A 17,124-nucleotide genomic window follows, 5' to 3' on the forward strand; every position below is an offset into this window, starting at 1 on the left:
CTTCCCTGACCAGCCTGTGGAGACAAAGGGAATTGCTGATGAGCGTGACTTCAAATGTCCCTGGCTCTGGTGTAATCTGGTTCTGTGGAATTGTAACTCGCTGTAAAGTCCCCACTAGATATTTCTGGAAGTGACTCCTGTGGGCTCGCGGTCGAGTCTGGCCCAAGGGGATGCAGGATGGGCTGCTCTGCGAGGCACCTGCTGAGGATAGTCTCCTGGCAGGTGCTTCCCTGTCCAGCTGTGGGGCCCAGTTTGGGCTGCACCTACTTGTGCTCTTCTGCTCAGAACTCCACCCCTAAAGGCCCTGAGGCTGAGGGAACTAGCCGGCAGTCTGTGGGGGAGCAGCCCAGTAGTCACTCGGAGCTGTCTGAGGAAACTTGGGAGCTTAACTCTTTGCCCTTCTATCTTTGTAGTCTTATTGGAAGCAAATTTGACTTGCAGCTGTCCAGACAACTACAATGGTGGCTCAGACAGTACAGAATCTGCCTGCTAGGCATGAGACCTGGGTTAGATTCCTGGGATGGGAATATTCCCTGGAGAAGGGAATGGCAACCCACTCCAATATTCTTGCCTAGAACATCCTTTGGACAGAGGATCTTGGCAAGCCAAAGTCCCCTGGGTTGCAAAGAGTTGGACACGACTGAGCGACTAACTCTTTCACTTTCAAACAACCACGGTAGCAGAGGCAAGCTGTTTTTCTATCAAGACTCTAGGCCCACATTCCAAGTATCCAATGTTGCTACTGTGGAAGTGAATGCCTGGTGGGGGGTGGCACCTTGGAATATGAAGACAGTAATTGAAAACCTCAGAGACTCATGTTGATTATGGCAGAAACCAACACAATATTGTAAAGTTATTATCTTCCAATTAAAAATAAACTAAAAAAATAAAGAAGAAAATCCAATTTTTCTAGGCCATTAGTTAATAAATCTATCCTTTTCCTGTTGAATTTCTTTAGCACCTTTATTGAAAACTGTAAATGTTGGTTTATATGGAGTCTCTAGTCTTCTCAACTTATCTATGTGTAAAAATGTTCACCAGGCTTCCTCAGTGGATCAGTGGTAAAGAAGCTGTCTGTACTGCAGGAGATGTGGGTTCAATCCCAGGGTTGGAAAGTTCTCCTGGAGAAGGAAATGGAAATTTACTCCAATATCCTTCTGAGGAAAATCCCATGGGCAGAAGAGCCTGCTGGGCTACAGTCCATGGGGTGAATGGCTGAGGACACATAAATGTTCACCAATACAATTTTAAAAAAGAAAACCTCAGAGACAAAAAGAGCCTTATAAGCAGGGAACTTGTGAATTTGTAGTCTTTCGATGCTATTTTGGACAACCGATAAACTACACATTGGGCTTCCCTGGTGGCTCAGTGATAAAGAATCCACCTGCTAATGCAAGAGATGTGGGTTCAATCCCTGAGTCAGGAAGATCTCCAGGAGAAGGAAATGACAACCCATTCCAATATTCTTGCCTGGAAAATCTCATGGACAGAGGAGTCCGGTGGGCTACAGTCCATTGGGTCACCAAAGAATTGGACACGACTTAGTGATTAAACAACACAGAGACATCAAAACTACACATTACTTCTAAATATCTAAATATTTAGGAATCCATAGCTATGTAGGCAGACCAAAAAATGAATTCAGAAAATAAGTTCTGGAAAACTACACCAGGTAGACACCAAGTATTTAATTAATGCCTTCAAAATTGACAGGATAGTTCTGATAATTACAGCTGACAAAGGAGACAAAGTGAAAGTCATCGACCCTATGTGTGATAAGCACCAAGTCTGTGTGCACTTTTGGTCATTCAAGGAAGAAAAAAGCAGAAGTAATCCAATATGAACATTAGCATCCTTGAACGTAAACAAGAAACCACTGATGCAAAGGTAAACTACACTTAAAAATTACACTAGGAAACAGAATATTAGAAAGCATCTGATCTACATACTCAACAAAATGAAAGAAGCAGGAAATTTTAAAAGGGAGATGACAAAACAATAGTTGGCAATTAAAAGGTGAATTTTGGTTGACATGGATCCAGATGTAAGAGGGGAGAAAGATGAGTGAAGAACTGATGGTAAGTGAAATGTGCAACAAAAGCATTACTACCTGTTTTCTTCCCTAGATACACCAGGCACATTGCCTTCTGTATACACTGCCTTATTCTGAGAACCCGCAGGAGACAGGACTACTGTACTCCACAGGGGCACTCTCTATAATGATAGTGACCACTCGAGTAACCCAGATTCTCTTTGTGCAAGTTTGAATGTGAGACATATAAAGTGAGTCCCTAACTGGTGGTTGAGGTTCCCTGGAGTTAGCAGTTCAAAGGCTGGCTCTTTTCTGACGTATGCATGTGAATCCTGCGGAGCAAACCCTGGGATCAGCAACTAGAACACGACAGCCCCTAGCAGGTACTTAGAAAACAGCTGCTGAGTGCAGGATGAGTGCGAGCAGAGCAGAGCATGTGTCCTACTGCATCACAGAGCAAGCGCCTTGAAAATCATGAAACCAGCCTCGAGAAATGCACACCTAATCGAGACATGCACACATGCGATTACAGTCTTATGTCACTCAAATTATTGAAATTGGCAAAGATGCAAAATTGGCAGCTAGTTTTTAGGGAAGCGCTTGTGGCTTGGGCATTTCATTTGAACTAATGCATCAAAATTGAATGGGACGAAAGGTGATTATAAATTTCCTGTAGGTGACTTTGTGGAGCGTGGTTCCCACGATCGGCAGTTCTGTGAATGCACATTTATTGATCAGTGTTTGGACCAGTAGGAATGGCAAAGGGACCCCAAGTTAATACAATATGAACTCAACAATGTGACTGCCACAATGTGAATACAATGTGGTAGTTTATGTACATTTTAACGTTTTCCTCCCAGAATATTCACATCCTAATGCCCCAAACCTGTGAATATGTTACTGTCTGTGGCAAAAGGGACTGCAGATGCGATTAAGTTAAGGACGCTAAAATAGGGAGATTATCTCAGGAAACCTGGGTGGGCCCAATGTAATTAAGGTCTTTGTAACAGGAGGCAGGAGGGTGAGAATCAGAGAAGGAGACGATGCAATTGGAGAAATCAGAGTCCCGAGTCAAAGAATCCAAGGGAAACTTCTTTTCAGTCTGTGCTTAGTCTCATTTTTCCCAGGATGTATTTTTTCTGGGGAGGAAGATTGCATCCATCCTTGAAGGCTGTGGGAAAAATGATTTTGTTCTCATCTTAAAATGAAGAGCACACTTTTGTTTACCTGTCTCCCCTTTTCCCCTTCCTAAAAAATAGAACGCCTTTCCTCACAGGCTTGTCATGAAGTTTCACCTTTGACGCTTGTTAAAGCAATACCAAATCAGATCCCGCAAAGATGGAATCAGATGTTTCCCAATTAGCCAAATACATTTCTTCCTTGTGTTACTGGCATTCGGGAAAAGTCAGAATGGAATTTTTTTGGTGTGGCGATGGTTCCCCAAGGGTCAGCATTTGAAAAGAATATCTAATAATAACTAATGTGGTCCAAGCATAGGATCCAAACTCATTCTCTCTTCTATTTTGAATTCTGGCACCAACCTGTGCAGCCTGAAGCAAGTTCATTTTTTTTTCTCTGCTTTTTATCACATTCTTTAAATAAGAATCATAGCATTAATTTGTTTAGTCTCCAATTCATTGAATGTACACATTACTGAAACCCTGGGAGCATTTACCCGGTCAGCTGGCAAACTGCAAATTATAGAAGCTACAAGAACTTTAATTTAATACTAAAATGATCTCATCCAAAGGCCTTAGGCAAAACTCTGACGAAAAGGAGTTAAAGACCATCCTCACCATCCACAGCAAAACGACTGTGATTCAGCTGATATAACTTGGCTCACCACTGCCTCTGCTTCCATTGCTCTTCCCGTGCGCTGGCCCTGATGCTTTAGAACACTTCAAGACTCAAGGTGCAGAGCCTCTGGTGGTCTGAGATAATGTGCAGGAGAGTAACTCTCTCCTGCTTCTCTTACATTCAATTAGAGGGGAACAAAAGCCAAGCACACCTCCAGAGCCTCAGAGATGCTTTGTCTCTCTCCCTAGGACATACCACAACTCCATGAGACTGGGTGGGATTAAGGCAGAAAGATTAAGTACCACCCTCAGAGACACTCCTCTATTACAGGGTCTAAAGCCAAGATTCCTTGGATTAACAGTATTAGAATCTCTTGGAGAATAGTTAGAAATGCAAATTCGTGAACTCTACCCACACATACTAAATCAGAGAGTCTGGGAGGAGGGCCCAACAATCTGAATTTTAACCAGCCTGCTAAGTGATTTTGATGCTTCATACAGTTTGAGAATCATTGATTAAAAATACTTCATGTCTGGGACTTCCCTGGGGGCCCAGTGGTTAAGACTCTGCACTTTCACTGCAGGATTCAATCCTGCTCAGGGAAGTTCCACGTGCTGTGCTGTGTGATATGGCCAAAAAAATTGAAGAAGAAAAAAAAAAAGAATAGAGAAAATATAAACAGGTCATGCCTGGTTTCTTGTAACCTGGGGAGTACTCAGGGTAATAGGGTTATAGGAATGGGCTAACCCCATGGCTACTCCTCTAGAAACTCCAGTTAAATAGATTTATTTGACTTCAATGGAAGGTACCACGCTGCCCCAAGCTGAGACTTTCTCAACATATAAAAGGAGTGAAGTCTTTGATTTGGTTTTTAATAAATGCTATCCCACTGTGAAAATTTTCTTGTTCTAGTTTTGGGGCAGCATAAGATTTTCAAAGGTTGAAAAGAGAGGTTCTGGAATAAATCTTTACTAAAAATATGTGGTAATGGGAAGTGAGAGGTAGGTTGGCTACAGGAGAGCTGTAAGAACACTTCACTTGGTTACCTTCTGGATCTTTCTCAACTACAGCTACAAGGTCAGTAACCCATCAGCCAGAATGAGGTGCACATAGTGGTACCAACCTCAAGGATCACTTGGATGGTCTGGACCACCAAAGGATCTGATTAGGAAAAAAAAAAAAAAAAAAAAACAGACCAGGGAATGTGAAATTGGCAAAATGGAAAGACAGGAAGATAAAGAAAAAAGGGGTGAGAACTGAAGAGAAAGAGGACATGCATTCTCATAGCTACTCCCTTTGTTCCATTTTAGAATTAGGAGCTGTTCACAGGCTGTCTAGACCCTATTTGTAGAGGTAAGAAAGGACTATATTCCTGGAGTTTGAAAACAAGCATTTCTCAAGGATAAAGAGGTCAACCACATGTGACTATCCTGCTGGGACCAGCCAGTTTCACCTATACCTTCATGCTCATAAATTCATACATTTTTAAAAGATCGATAATAGCAAGCCTTTGTATGGTGTGAATGACCTAGTAGAGGAGGGAAGTTGATTTCAGGAGAGAGAGAAAGAGAATTTAAAATTCTGGAGCTTTGTCTTTAGTAAGCAAGAGGTGGTAGGATTTGGTCAAGTAGAAGAGTTGGCCTATGCTCTATGAAAGGATATCTTCCCCCTAGAAGCAAGAGGAAAAGAAGTATACACGTGGTGATAATATGCAGAAGTTCCTTTCTTATTATGCCTTTTCTTTTTTCCAGTGATGTATGAAGCAAGGTTCCCTGATTTTAGAATGAAGAAGGGACCAAAATGTTGGAACTTATTTATTTATTTATTTATTTTGGCCACACTACGTGGCATGTGGGGTCTTGGTTCCCCAACCAGGGATTGCACTTGCCTTGCTCCCTGCATGGGAAGCCCAGGGCCTTAACCACTTGGCCATCAGGGAAGTCCTAAATGTTGGAATTTAAAGACAGAGGCTAATTTGTGCAGTAGATACTAGGAGTCAGAGATACCTTTCAGAACTCTAGAGGGCAGTATTTGCATAGACTAGTCAGTGAGGAGCTGTGGTATCCATGGTTATAAAAATGTGCTGCTCAGGTTTCCTGCTGCTGAGAACGTAATGGACTGGTGGCCCCACTTCCGGATCCTCAGTCACGTTTGCAAGAAGAGCCATGCTTCCCATGGGCTGCACTCACCTAGAGATGGAGCGTGGCAACAGTAAAAGGAGGAATCGTGTAGATTCATTCCCGTGAGATGGGGGACTCCTCAAGTGTGACTTTGGCTCAAGGACACTCTTTATTCAGGCCAGAACTTTCTGAGAACTGCCCTGCAGTCTAAGAAGCTTACTACATATCCCTCTTTCTTCCCTCTACCCCTTCACAGAGGTCAAGACCCTTCTCAGTCTGGATTCGGTCTTTGTCTTCTCCAGCTTCATCTACTTTTTGTTTTACAAACATTTCTCCAATAAATCTCTTGGGTATCTAATACTATTTTGGAGTCTGCTCTTTGGAAGTCTGAACTAATTTATAAGTGGTACAAGGAGTGGTATGAGAAACGGGTCATCAGTTGGGGTTTGGGCTGACTCACTCATATCCAAGCAGGCAAACAGAACCTCAATATGAGGGTTATTTAGGGCACAGATCCCGGGGTCGGGGAGATCCCCTGGAGAAGGAAATGACAACCCACTCCAGTGTTCTTGCCTGGAAAGTTTCATGGACAGGGGAGCCTGGTAGGCTCCATGGGGTTGCAAAGAGTTGGACATGACTAAACTCACACAAACACTAGGGCACAATAGTCCCTGGCAGAATATGGTAGCCGGGATGCTAAAGATTTCACTAGTGGTGAAATAAGTCAGACAGAGAAAGACAAATATTGTATAACATATGTGAAACCTAAAAAAGCCAAATTCATGGAAATAAGAATAGAATGGTGGTTGCTAGGGGTTGAGGGGTGAGGAAAATGGGGCTATGTTGGTCAAAGCAGACAAATGTCCAACTCTAAGATGGATAAGTTTTGGAGATCTAACATACAGCATGCTGACTATAATTAACAACACTGTATTATATACGTGGCAGTTGCTAAGAGACTAGATCTTAAATGTATCACCAGAAAAAGAATGGTAATTGTGTGAGGGGATAAAGGGTTAATTAACCTTAATGTGGTGATCATTTTATGATATATACCTGTATCAATGGCAACCCACTCCAGTATTCTTGCCTGGAAAATCCCATTGGCGGAGGAGCCTGGTTGGCTACTGTCCATGGGATCACAAAGAGTCGGACACGACTGAGCGACTTCACTATCTACTATCACTATCTACACCTTAACTTAGATATATGTTTATAATATTTCAATAAGGCTGGAAAAAATGATAGATTCACTCCTCAGACGAAAAGATTAGTGAACTTGAAGAAATAACAATAGAATATACCTGAAACCAAACTCAGACAGAATAAAAGCTAAGCCAAAGAGAGAGAGAGAACAATGCTATGGAACAATTTCCCTTAACCTGATATACATGCACTTGGAGTCCTTGAAGGAGATGAGGTGGGGGAGAAGGGAATGAAAAGAGAAACGTTTGAAGATGTATTAAAAAAAGAGAAAAGAATAATAGTAGTCTCTGCAGAAAAATGGAAAAATAAAATCTAATACATCCAAACACTAATATCCTGGAGCAAGCTGCCATCCTTCCTTACCTCAAGAATGCTGCAATAGCCTTTCTACCATCTCTGACTCTACTGTTGCCATCCACTATTTCTTCTCAACACAGTGTCCAGAGTGATCTGTTAGAAACAGAAGTCCTACTGTGTTACTCCTCTGCACAAAATCCTCCAATAGCTTCTCATATTATAACGGTCTACAAGACCCTACAAGGTTTTTTTTGCCTAAGTGATGATTATATAACTATTCACTGTCATTGACAATATATATATATAATTGCATATAATATATATTATCTATTTCTCTATTCATGTTTTTTATTTCACAATCAAAAGAGCTTTTAAAAGAAAATTTTAAAAATCTAATAGGAATGTTGATAATTAACATAAAATCTAGGGAAATTTGTCTGGAAAGAGATAAGCTAGAGTGGACCACAGCTCTGAAAAGTGGAGAGAAAGGATTAAATAGGGTATTAAAATGTAAACTGCAAAAAAAAAAAAAAAAGACTCTACAAAGACTCTACAATTTTCTTTCTCCAACCCCATCACTTCTCTGACCATGCAGGCTCCATCTCCAGACTCTCTTGGGGTCTTTTCATCATTATTCCGTCGCTTTTAATTACTTCTTCTCCTTCTTCCCTTCTTCCTCCTCCTCCACTCTCCCCACCTTCTTCTGGTTTCTAGTTTTTTTGTCTCAACTTCTTCTTCTCTTTACTCAGATATCCCCCTCAACAAGGAGACTTTATTTATCCTTTATTTAAGATTGCAATCTCTTTTTCCCTAGCCTCATTGGAAAAGACCCTGATGCTGGGAAGGATTGAGGACAGGAGGAAAAGGGGATGACAGAGGAGGAGGTGGCTGGATGGAAACACTGACCTGATGGACATGAGTTTAAGCAAGCTCTGGGAGTTGGTGATGGACAGGGAAGCCTGGCACGCTGCAGTCCATGGAGTCGCAAAGAGTCAGACACGACTGAACAACTGAACTGAATTGAACTGAAGCCCTATTTCACCAGTGCTATCCTACCTTCGGGCTTCCCTGGTGGCTCAGCTGGTAAAGAATCCGCCTGCAGTGTGAGAGATCTGGGTTCAGTCTCTGGGTTGGGAAGATCCCCTGGAGATGGGAACAGCTACCCACTCTAGTATTCTGGCCTGGCGAATTCCATGGACTGTGTAGTTCATGGGGTTGCAGAGTCAGACATGACTGAGCAACTTTCATTCATCCCCTCTTCCTCCCTTTTTTCTCATGGTACTTCTTCCCAACTGATATTCCGTACACTAAATTACTTGCTTCACGTCTACTCTCTCCACCAGAATGGAAGTGTCATGATGACAGAAACTTTGTTTCATGTACTGCTGTGTTCCCAGAGCCCACAGCAGTGGTGGGATCAGAATAAGCCCAGTGAATATTTTCTTGAATAAACTATTGAATTTTTCTAATGCTGGTTTAAGCGTAACTACTCAGAAATATTTTCTCATCACAGAGGACACTATGAAGGAATGTGTATTGGAAATATACCTCACGTTGGGGACATAATTCAACACAAATGCTATAACGGTATTGAAACCATAAGGCTCTTTTCATGGAGATAACCAGCATCGGCATTTATGCAGCTGAAAGTTGCCACTGGGGGCAGTTTGGCCTTGTGTCTGGAGAATGTACTCTTTGATGAGTTATTTCACGGAGCAATAGTTCAAGATCTCATTTCACCAAAGAGATAAATTTGTAAATAGTATCAGAAGTCAAAAGGAGAGGTGGTGAGGAAAATAAAGGGAGTACTTGACAAAAATGTCAGGTGGGTACAATAACTCTGTGATTATGAAATGCGATAATAAACCATATGCTGCCGCTTTGAATATCCTCGAAGAATAGATCTGTACAAGATGTTCTTTTCCTCTTTTGTTGTCATGTGCTAATATAGCAGATTTTTTCAAATTACCGTGGAATGCAATGACCTGATGAGAGAATGTTTATCAGAGAAGTCCACTCATCTCTCACCTCCCCTGCTTACTCTGTCTTTTCTTTCAGATGCCCTTACCCAGTTGGGGTTGGTTTCCAGTACCTTTATTTCCACCCATTGCACTGCTCCGTCTCCCCTGGTGACTTCTTCACGAGCCTTTCAGGATGCCTTTCGCCACCATCCTGACTTGCCCATCTGTGCTCTTTGAAGACTTTTTACCGTGCCTAAGCTCCCATGTCCAGGTTTGAGGTTACTTCATGGCTCAACACCGACAGTTTCCATCCTTTATCCTTTTTATTCAGTTTTCCTTCCTACTCTTTCTTGGGGGGGGTGGGGGGGTGGGGGGCTGTGCTGGGTCTTCGTTGCTATGCAGGCTCTTCTCTAGTTGTGGTGAATGGGGGTTGCTCTCTAGTTTGTGGTGCACGGACTTCTGATTGCAGTGGCTTCTCTAGGGCACCTGGGCTCAGTAGTCACATCTCCCAGGCTCTTGAGCACAGGCTCAATAGTTTTGTGGCACACCACTTTAGTTGCTCTAAGGCATACATTGAGCCACCAGGGAAGCCCCTCTCCTACTCTTGATTCTTCAATTAACAATAGAGCCTAACAAAGTCTTTGTTAAGGACATAATTTATTGATCCTATGTCTTGATCCTCTTATGCAGCTCAGGAAAATGGATTTTTCTCTCCTCGCTGAGACTCTGCTCCTCATGTTACCCCTTCATCTCATCCTGTCCTACTTCCTTCAGAGTTATTTTCATATATTTTCCTCTCCCTTACCAATATTATCTTTCTGTCTCATCAGGCTTTTTATACCCTCAAACATTCTCAACATTCCCAGGTGACAAAATCAAAACAAACAAAAACTAAATGATCAGAATCAAAATTGCACAAAATCCTGCTAGTCCTTCTAGCCTTTTTTCAGCCCATAATGTTTTAATGCAAAACTTCAGAGCGTAGACTTAACCGATTTCTGTTTTATATTTCTGTTCATATGTTATGATCTATTTCTTCCTGAACAATTTGCCTTCAAACCAGTCACAAGTATCTCATTCATTACTTTCTATTATTCTGCCCCTAATTATTTAGCATCACCTTCTTTCTGCAAGCGTCTATGTTAGGCAGTGTGGAGGCTGGATTAGACAATAAGCACACTAATTTACTCAAGATTGCATCTCAGTAGAAAGCTTAGGTTATTTACTGAGTGCTGGTTAGAAAATGAGCAGAAAAAGGTAATTGGACATAAAAAGCAGAAGATAAGGGAAATAAAAATTGTACATAGAAGTAGCACAAGAGAGAAGTGCTAACATTTAGTGAAGAAGGCTATGGTATAGTGAGAAGAGAATTCTCTGGTCAGATGAACTGGGTTAAAGTTTTGGCTTCCCCACTTAATAGTTCGGTGACTTTGGCCAAATTGCACACCTCCTTAAATTTATTTTCTATAAAATGGAAGGAAAATTACTTACAGTCTAATCAAAAGGTTGGCTTGAGGGTTTTTTAAAAAAGTCCATGTAAAAAATTTAGTTCATTGCCTAGAACTTAATTAATGCTCAATAAATGTCAATTATCTTTGCTATCAAATGGCCTACCAAAGATACAGGTGACACTGTCAGAGATGAGAAGTGGGAAAAGATTAAAATTTAATTTTTCAAGTATTCTTTTGTTTTAAAGAATTTGAAATATTGTGTGTGTGTGTGGTGCTACAAAGCTTACTTTAATATGAGTTATGTCTGTAGTGCATATTGTCCACTGTATTCTTTATGCTTTTAAAGCTATATATTTTAAAATTTGTGGACAAGACTGCCATTAGAAAACGGAAATATCAATTTCCCTCTTCCTCTCTAGTAACAGAATTAGCTGGTTACATTGTAGTCTAGTTAAAAGACTACATTTCCCAGACTCCTTTGCAACTACATGTAACCAGATAACCAAGTTCTAGCCAAAGAGATGTTAAGTACACACGACATACAAAGTATCAAGGAGTCTTCCTCTTTTTCCATCTTGTTGCCTGGACTGTGGATATGAGAGCTGGAGCTCCAGCAACCACACTGAATCATAAATCAGACCACTAAGAATTCGGAGGCATCGGGTACAAGAACCCTGGATCCCTGATGGCTATGGAGTTGCTATTGTTTCCATTGACAGCCAACTTTTAGGATTCTTTTGTGAGAGAAATAAATTTCTATTTTCCTCAAGATGAGATTATTTTCTTGTTATTTTTATTATGGTTCTTACATGATGACACAGACTACTTTTCAGTTACCTTCCCTTGATAATCTACTTTAAGTTTCTCTATTTTACTTGCATTTCTTATCTAAGATTTTCTAAAACATACTCACAAAGTATAGTAGGCACTCCAAATGAATTGAGTTACATTTTTATTTTCAGAAAAATTTCTTTTAATTAGTGTTATAACATTCTACTATTTTGGTAACACAATCTCATTATCTTCTATTTTACATTAATCCATTCATTACCCTGGTAAGAAACAAACATGCAAATAATAGTTTTACTAAGTTGAAAGGTAGACCAGTGGTTGGTTAATCATCCATTGGAGAGAATAGGGAAAGAGTAGCATTGTTAAGAGAGATTTAGAAAAACGTTGCTTTCTTCAAAGAGTAACTTGAAAATGGGCTAGTTATTTTAGTGTGGATTTTGCCATGAGAGGTGAGAAATATTGAAAAAGGAGTGTTTGTGTTCAGGTGCTTCAATCACGATGTGGGAAGACTGTCTCCTTTAGAAGTGATTGTAGTGTATAAATAAGAGGCTGACACAGAGAGAACATAGTAATCAAGATTTAATAAGCACAGGTCACAAAGGCAGGGTAAGTCATTGAGGCTGAATTTGGAAGATGAACAACACAGACCTGTAACCATGGAAACACAATGGGCCAAGGATAATTCTAAACCTCTGATCAGTTTTTGTTGAGTATTAAATGCCACTTGGAAAAGAAGGAAAATGAAGTGCTGAGGATACCCAGACATACACTTCACAAACCTTTTTAAAGCCAAATAAGCAGAGAGTTACTGAATGTTTGCCATGACTAAAGGCAGGTTCATATGCCAATACTTGCCTAATCAGACACAAGACAAGTGCCAGGACTAGCACAGTTTTCATTCTTTTGTTAGTAAAAAGGTAGAGAATCAAAGTTACCAAAGGCACATGGCCAGATATGCGAAGTGATTGATAGAAATAAAACAATGTGAACATTTATAGACTGTTTAGTCTGTAACACTATTACACTGAAAAAAAGGGCCATAAATGTTACTAAATTTCAAGGTAATTGATTTTATTCCATTAATAACCATCTATTGGCATCTTGTATGTACACAGGACTGCAGTTAGCAACCACAGCCTGCTTGAGAGTTGTGATGGGGATAAAGTGCAGAGTCAGGAGGCATGTGAAGATGACCTTTGGAAAAAAAAATGCTTCTCACTGATGTCTTGGTACTCAAGCTCAATATTGCATAAAGAAAATCACCCAGACTCTCATCACAATATATTTATCCTTATTTTATACACAATTGAGTTAAATCTGAATCTGTAGTTACCAGGCACCTAGCAGATTAGAAGTAAAATCTAAGAAGGAACAAAACCCCTGCAATGGTCACTTTGTCACTGGTAAGGATGACAAGAATGACTCTTGAGTCCATGAGTATTGAATAACAACAAAGTAAGAAATTGAAAAACATTTTTTAAAGGGATGATGAAAATCTTGAGGGTATAAATTGCAGTGTCTGAATTTAGGTTTTGATGACTCTATTTAACTCATCAGCCATCAAAATATAATATAATAATATTATATGATATATAATAGAGAATAATGTGTTGGGTATAGCATAAGCCCTCTTGGAGGATGTTGCCATTAACCCCACCATAGAGCCACCAGAACTTGCACAGGTCTGGGGAAACAGACTCTTGGAGGGCACAAACAGAACCTTGTGTGCACAAGGACCCAGGAGAAAGGAGCAGTGACCCCACAAGAGACTGACCCAGACTTGCCCATGAGTGTGCAGGAGTCTCTGGTGGAGGCATGGGTGGGCAGTGGCCTGATGAAGGGTTGGGGGCACTGAGTGTAGCAGAGCTTGCATGGGACCATTTCAAGGAGGTTACCACTGTCTTCATTACCTCCATCATAGTTTGGCCCCCAGATAAATAACAGGGGGGGAATAGAGCCCTGCCCATCAACAGAAAATTGGATTAAAGATTTACTGAGTATGGCTCTGCCCATCAGAACAAGACCCAATTTTCCCCTAAGCCAATCTCCCCCATCAGGAAGCTTCCAGAAGCCTTTTATTCTTATCCATCAGAGGGCAGACAGAATGAAAACCACAGTCACAGAAAACTAACCAATCTGATCACATGGACCACAGACTTGTCTAACTCAATGAAACTATGAGCCATACCATGTAGGGCCACCCAAAACAGACAGGTCATTGTGGAGAGTTCTGATAAAATGTGGTCCACTGGAAAAGGGAATGGCAAACCACTTCAGTATTCTTGCCCTGAGAACCTGATGAACAGTATGAAAAAGAAAAAAGATAGGACACCGAAAGATAAACTCCCCAGGTCTGTAGGTGCCCAATATGTTACTGGAGCTCAGTGGAGAAATAACTCCCAAAAGAATGAAGAGATGGAGTCAAAGCAAAAACAACATCCAGTTGTAGATGTGACTGGTGATGGAAGTAAAGTTCGATGCTGTAAAGCACAATATTTCATAGGAACCTGGAATGTTAGGTCCATGAATCAAGGCAAATTGGAAGTGGTCAAACAGATGGCAGGAGTGAATGTTGACATTTCAGGAATCAGTGAACTAAAATGGACTGGAATGGGTGAATTTAACTCACATGACCATTATATATATCTACTGTGGGCAAGAATCCCTTAGAGGAAATGGAGTAGCCCTCATAGTCAACAAAAGAGTCTGAAATGCAGTACTTGGATGCAATCTCAAAGTCAACAGAATGATCTCTGTTTGTTTCCAAGGCAAACCATTCAATATCACGGTAATCCAAGCCTATGCCCCAACCAGTAACGCTGAAGAGGCTGAAGTTGAATGGTTCTATGAAGACCTACAGGACCTTTTAGAACTAACACCCAAAAAGGATGTCCTTTTCATTATAGGGAACTGGAATGCAAAAGAAGGAAGTCAAGAAACACCTGGAGTAACAGGGAAATTTGGACCAGGGTAAAGGCTAATAGAGCTTTGCCAAGAGAACACACTGGTCATAGCAAACACCCTCCTCAAACAACACAAGAGAAGACTACACATGGACATTACCGGATGGTCAACCCTGAAATCAGATTGATTATATTCTCTGAAGCCAAAGGTGGAGAAGCTCTATATAGTCAGCAAAAACAAGACAGGGAGCTGACTGTGGCTCAGATCATGAACTCCTTATTGCCAAATTCAGACTTAAATTGAAGAAAACAGGGGAAAACCACTAGACCATTCAGGTATGACCTAAATCAAATCCCTAATGATCATACAGTAGAAGTGACAAGTAGATTCAAGGGATTAGATATGATAGACAGAAGAATTATGGAGAATTATGAAGAATTATGGACAAAGGTTTGTGACATTGTAACAGGAGGCAGGGATCAAGACCATCCCCAAGAAAAAGAAATGCAAAAAGGCAAAATGGTTGTCAGAGGAGGCCTTAAAAATAGCTGTGAAAAGAAGAGAAGCAGGTAAAGGAAAAGAGGAAAGATATACCCATTTGAATGCAGCGTTCCAAAGAATAACAAGGAGAGAGAAGAATGCTTTCTTCAGTGATCAGTGCAAAGAAATAGAGGAAAAGAATAGAATGGGGAAGACTAGAGATCTCTTCAAGAAAATTAGTGATACCAAGGGAACATTTCATGCAAAGATGGGCACAATGAAGGACAGAAATGGTGTGGACCTAACAGAAGCAGAAGATATTAAGAGGTGGCAAGAATACACAGAAGAACTATACAAAAAAGAACTTCGTGATCCAGATAATAACGATGGTGTGATCACTCACCTAGAGCCAGACATCCTGGAATGTGAAGTCAAGTGGGCCTTAGGAAGCATCAGTATGAACAAAGCTAGGGGAAGTGATGGACTTCAGTTGAGCTATTTCAAATTCTAAAATATGATGCTGTGAAAGTGCTGCACTCAATATGTCAGCAAATTTGGAAAACTCAGCAGTGGCCACAGGACTGGAAAAGGTCAGTTTTCATTCCAATTCCAAAGAAAGGCAATGCCAAAGAATGCTCAAACTACCACACAATTGCACTCATCTCACACACTAGCAAAGTGATGCTCAAAATTTTCCAAGCCAGGCTTCAATAGTATGTGAGCCATGAAATTCAGGATGTTTAAGCTGGATTTAGAAAAAGCAGAGGAACCAGAGATCAAATTTCAAACATATGTTGGATCATGAAAAATGTAAGAGAATACCAGAAAAACATCTACTGCTTTATTGACCACGCGGAAGCCTTTGACTGTGTGGATCACAATATACTGTGTAAAATTTGAAAGAGATGGGCATACCAGACCACCTGACCTGCCTCTTGAGATGCTTGCTCCTTGGAAGAAAAGTTATGACCAACCTAGACAGCATATTAAAAAGCAGAGACATTACTTTGTCAACAAAGGTCAGTGTAATCAAAGCCATTATTTTTCTAGTAGTCATGTATGGATGTGAGAGTTGAACTGTAAAGAAAGCTGAGTGCCAAAGAACTGATGCTTTTGAACTGTGGTGTTGGAGAAGACTCTTGAGAGTCCCTTGGACTGCAAGGAGATCCAGCCAGTCCATCCCAAAGGAAATCAGTCCTGAATATTCATTGGAAGGACTGATGCTGAAGCTGAAACTCCAATCCTCTGGCCACCTGATCCAAAGAGTTGACTCACTTGAAAAGACCCTGACGCTGGGAAATATTGAAGGCAGGAGGAGAAGGGAATGACAGAAGATGAGATGGTTGGATGGCATCACCGACTCGATAGAAAGAGTTTGAATAAGCTCTGGGGGTTGATGGACAGGGAGGCCTGGCACGGTGCAGTCCATGGGGTCGCAGAGTCGGACATGACTGAGTGACTGAACTGAATGAATAATTGTTGATAACTGACATTTATTGAATCTTTATTATATGTTAGGCACTGGTTAGACATTTTTAATACGTTTGTTATCTCATTAATCCTTGATACAACTATTTGTTATAGATATTATTCTTACCCCTATTGTACAGATGAGAAAGGTCTCAGATATTTTGATTAATCTGCAATAGTTTGGTAAGCTTCGAGGGGCTGAACTGTGATTCAAACTCTGGTCTCTGGGATTGCAGTCTATGCTTTTAAAATATCTTTTTGTCACCCTTCACTATCCTATCAGTTCACTTCAGTTGCTCAGTCTCGTCTGACTCTGCGACCCCATGAACCACAGCACGCCAGACCTCCCTGTCCATCACCAACTTCCAGAGTCTACCCAAACCCAAGTCCATCGAGTCGGTAATGCCATCCAACCATCTCATCCTCTGTCATCCCCTTCTCCTCTTGCCCTCAATCTTTCTCAGCATCACAGTCTTTTCCAATGAGTCAGCTCTTCACAGCAGGTGGCCAAAGTATTGGAGTTTCAGCTTCATCAGTCCTACCAATGAACACCCAGGACTGATCTCCTTTAGGATGGACTGGCTGGATCTCCTTGCAGTCCAAGGGACTCTCAA

Source organism: Capricornis sumatraensis, chromosome 5 (genome assembly GCF_032405125.1).
Source record: "Capricornis sumatraensis isolate serow.1 chromosome 5, serow.2, whole genome shotgun sequence".
Lineage (NCBI taxonomy): Eukaryota > Metazoa > Chordata > Mammalia > Artiodactyla > Bovidae > Capricornis > Capricornis sumatraensis.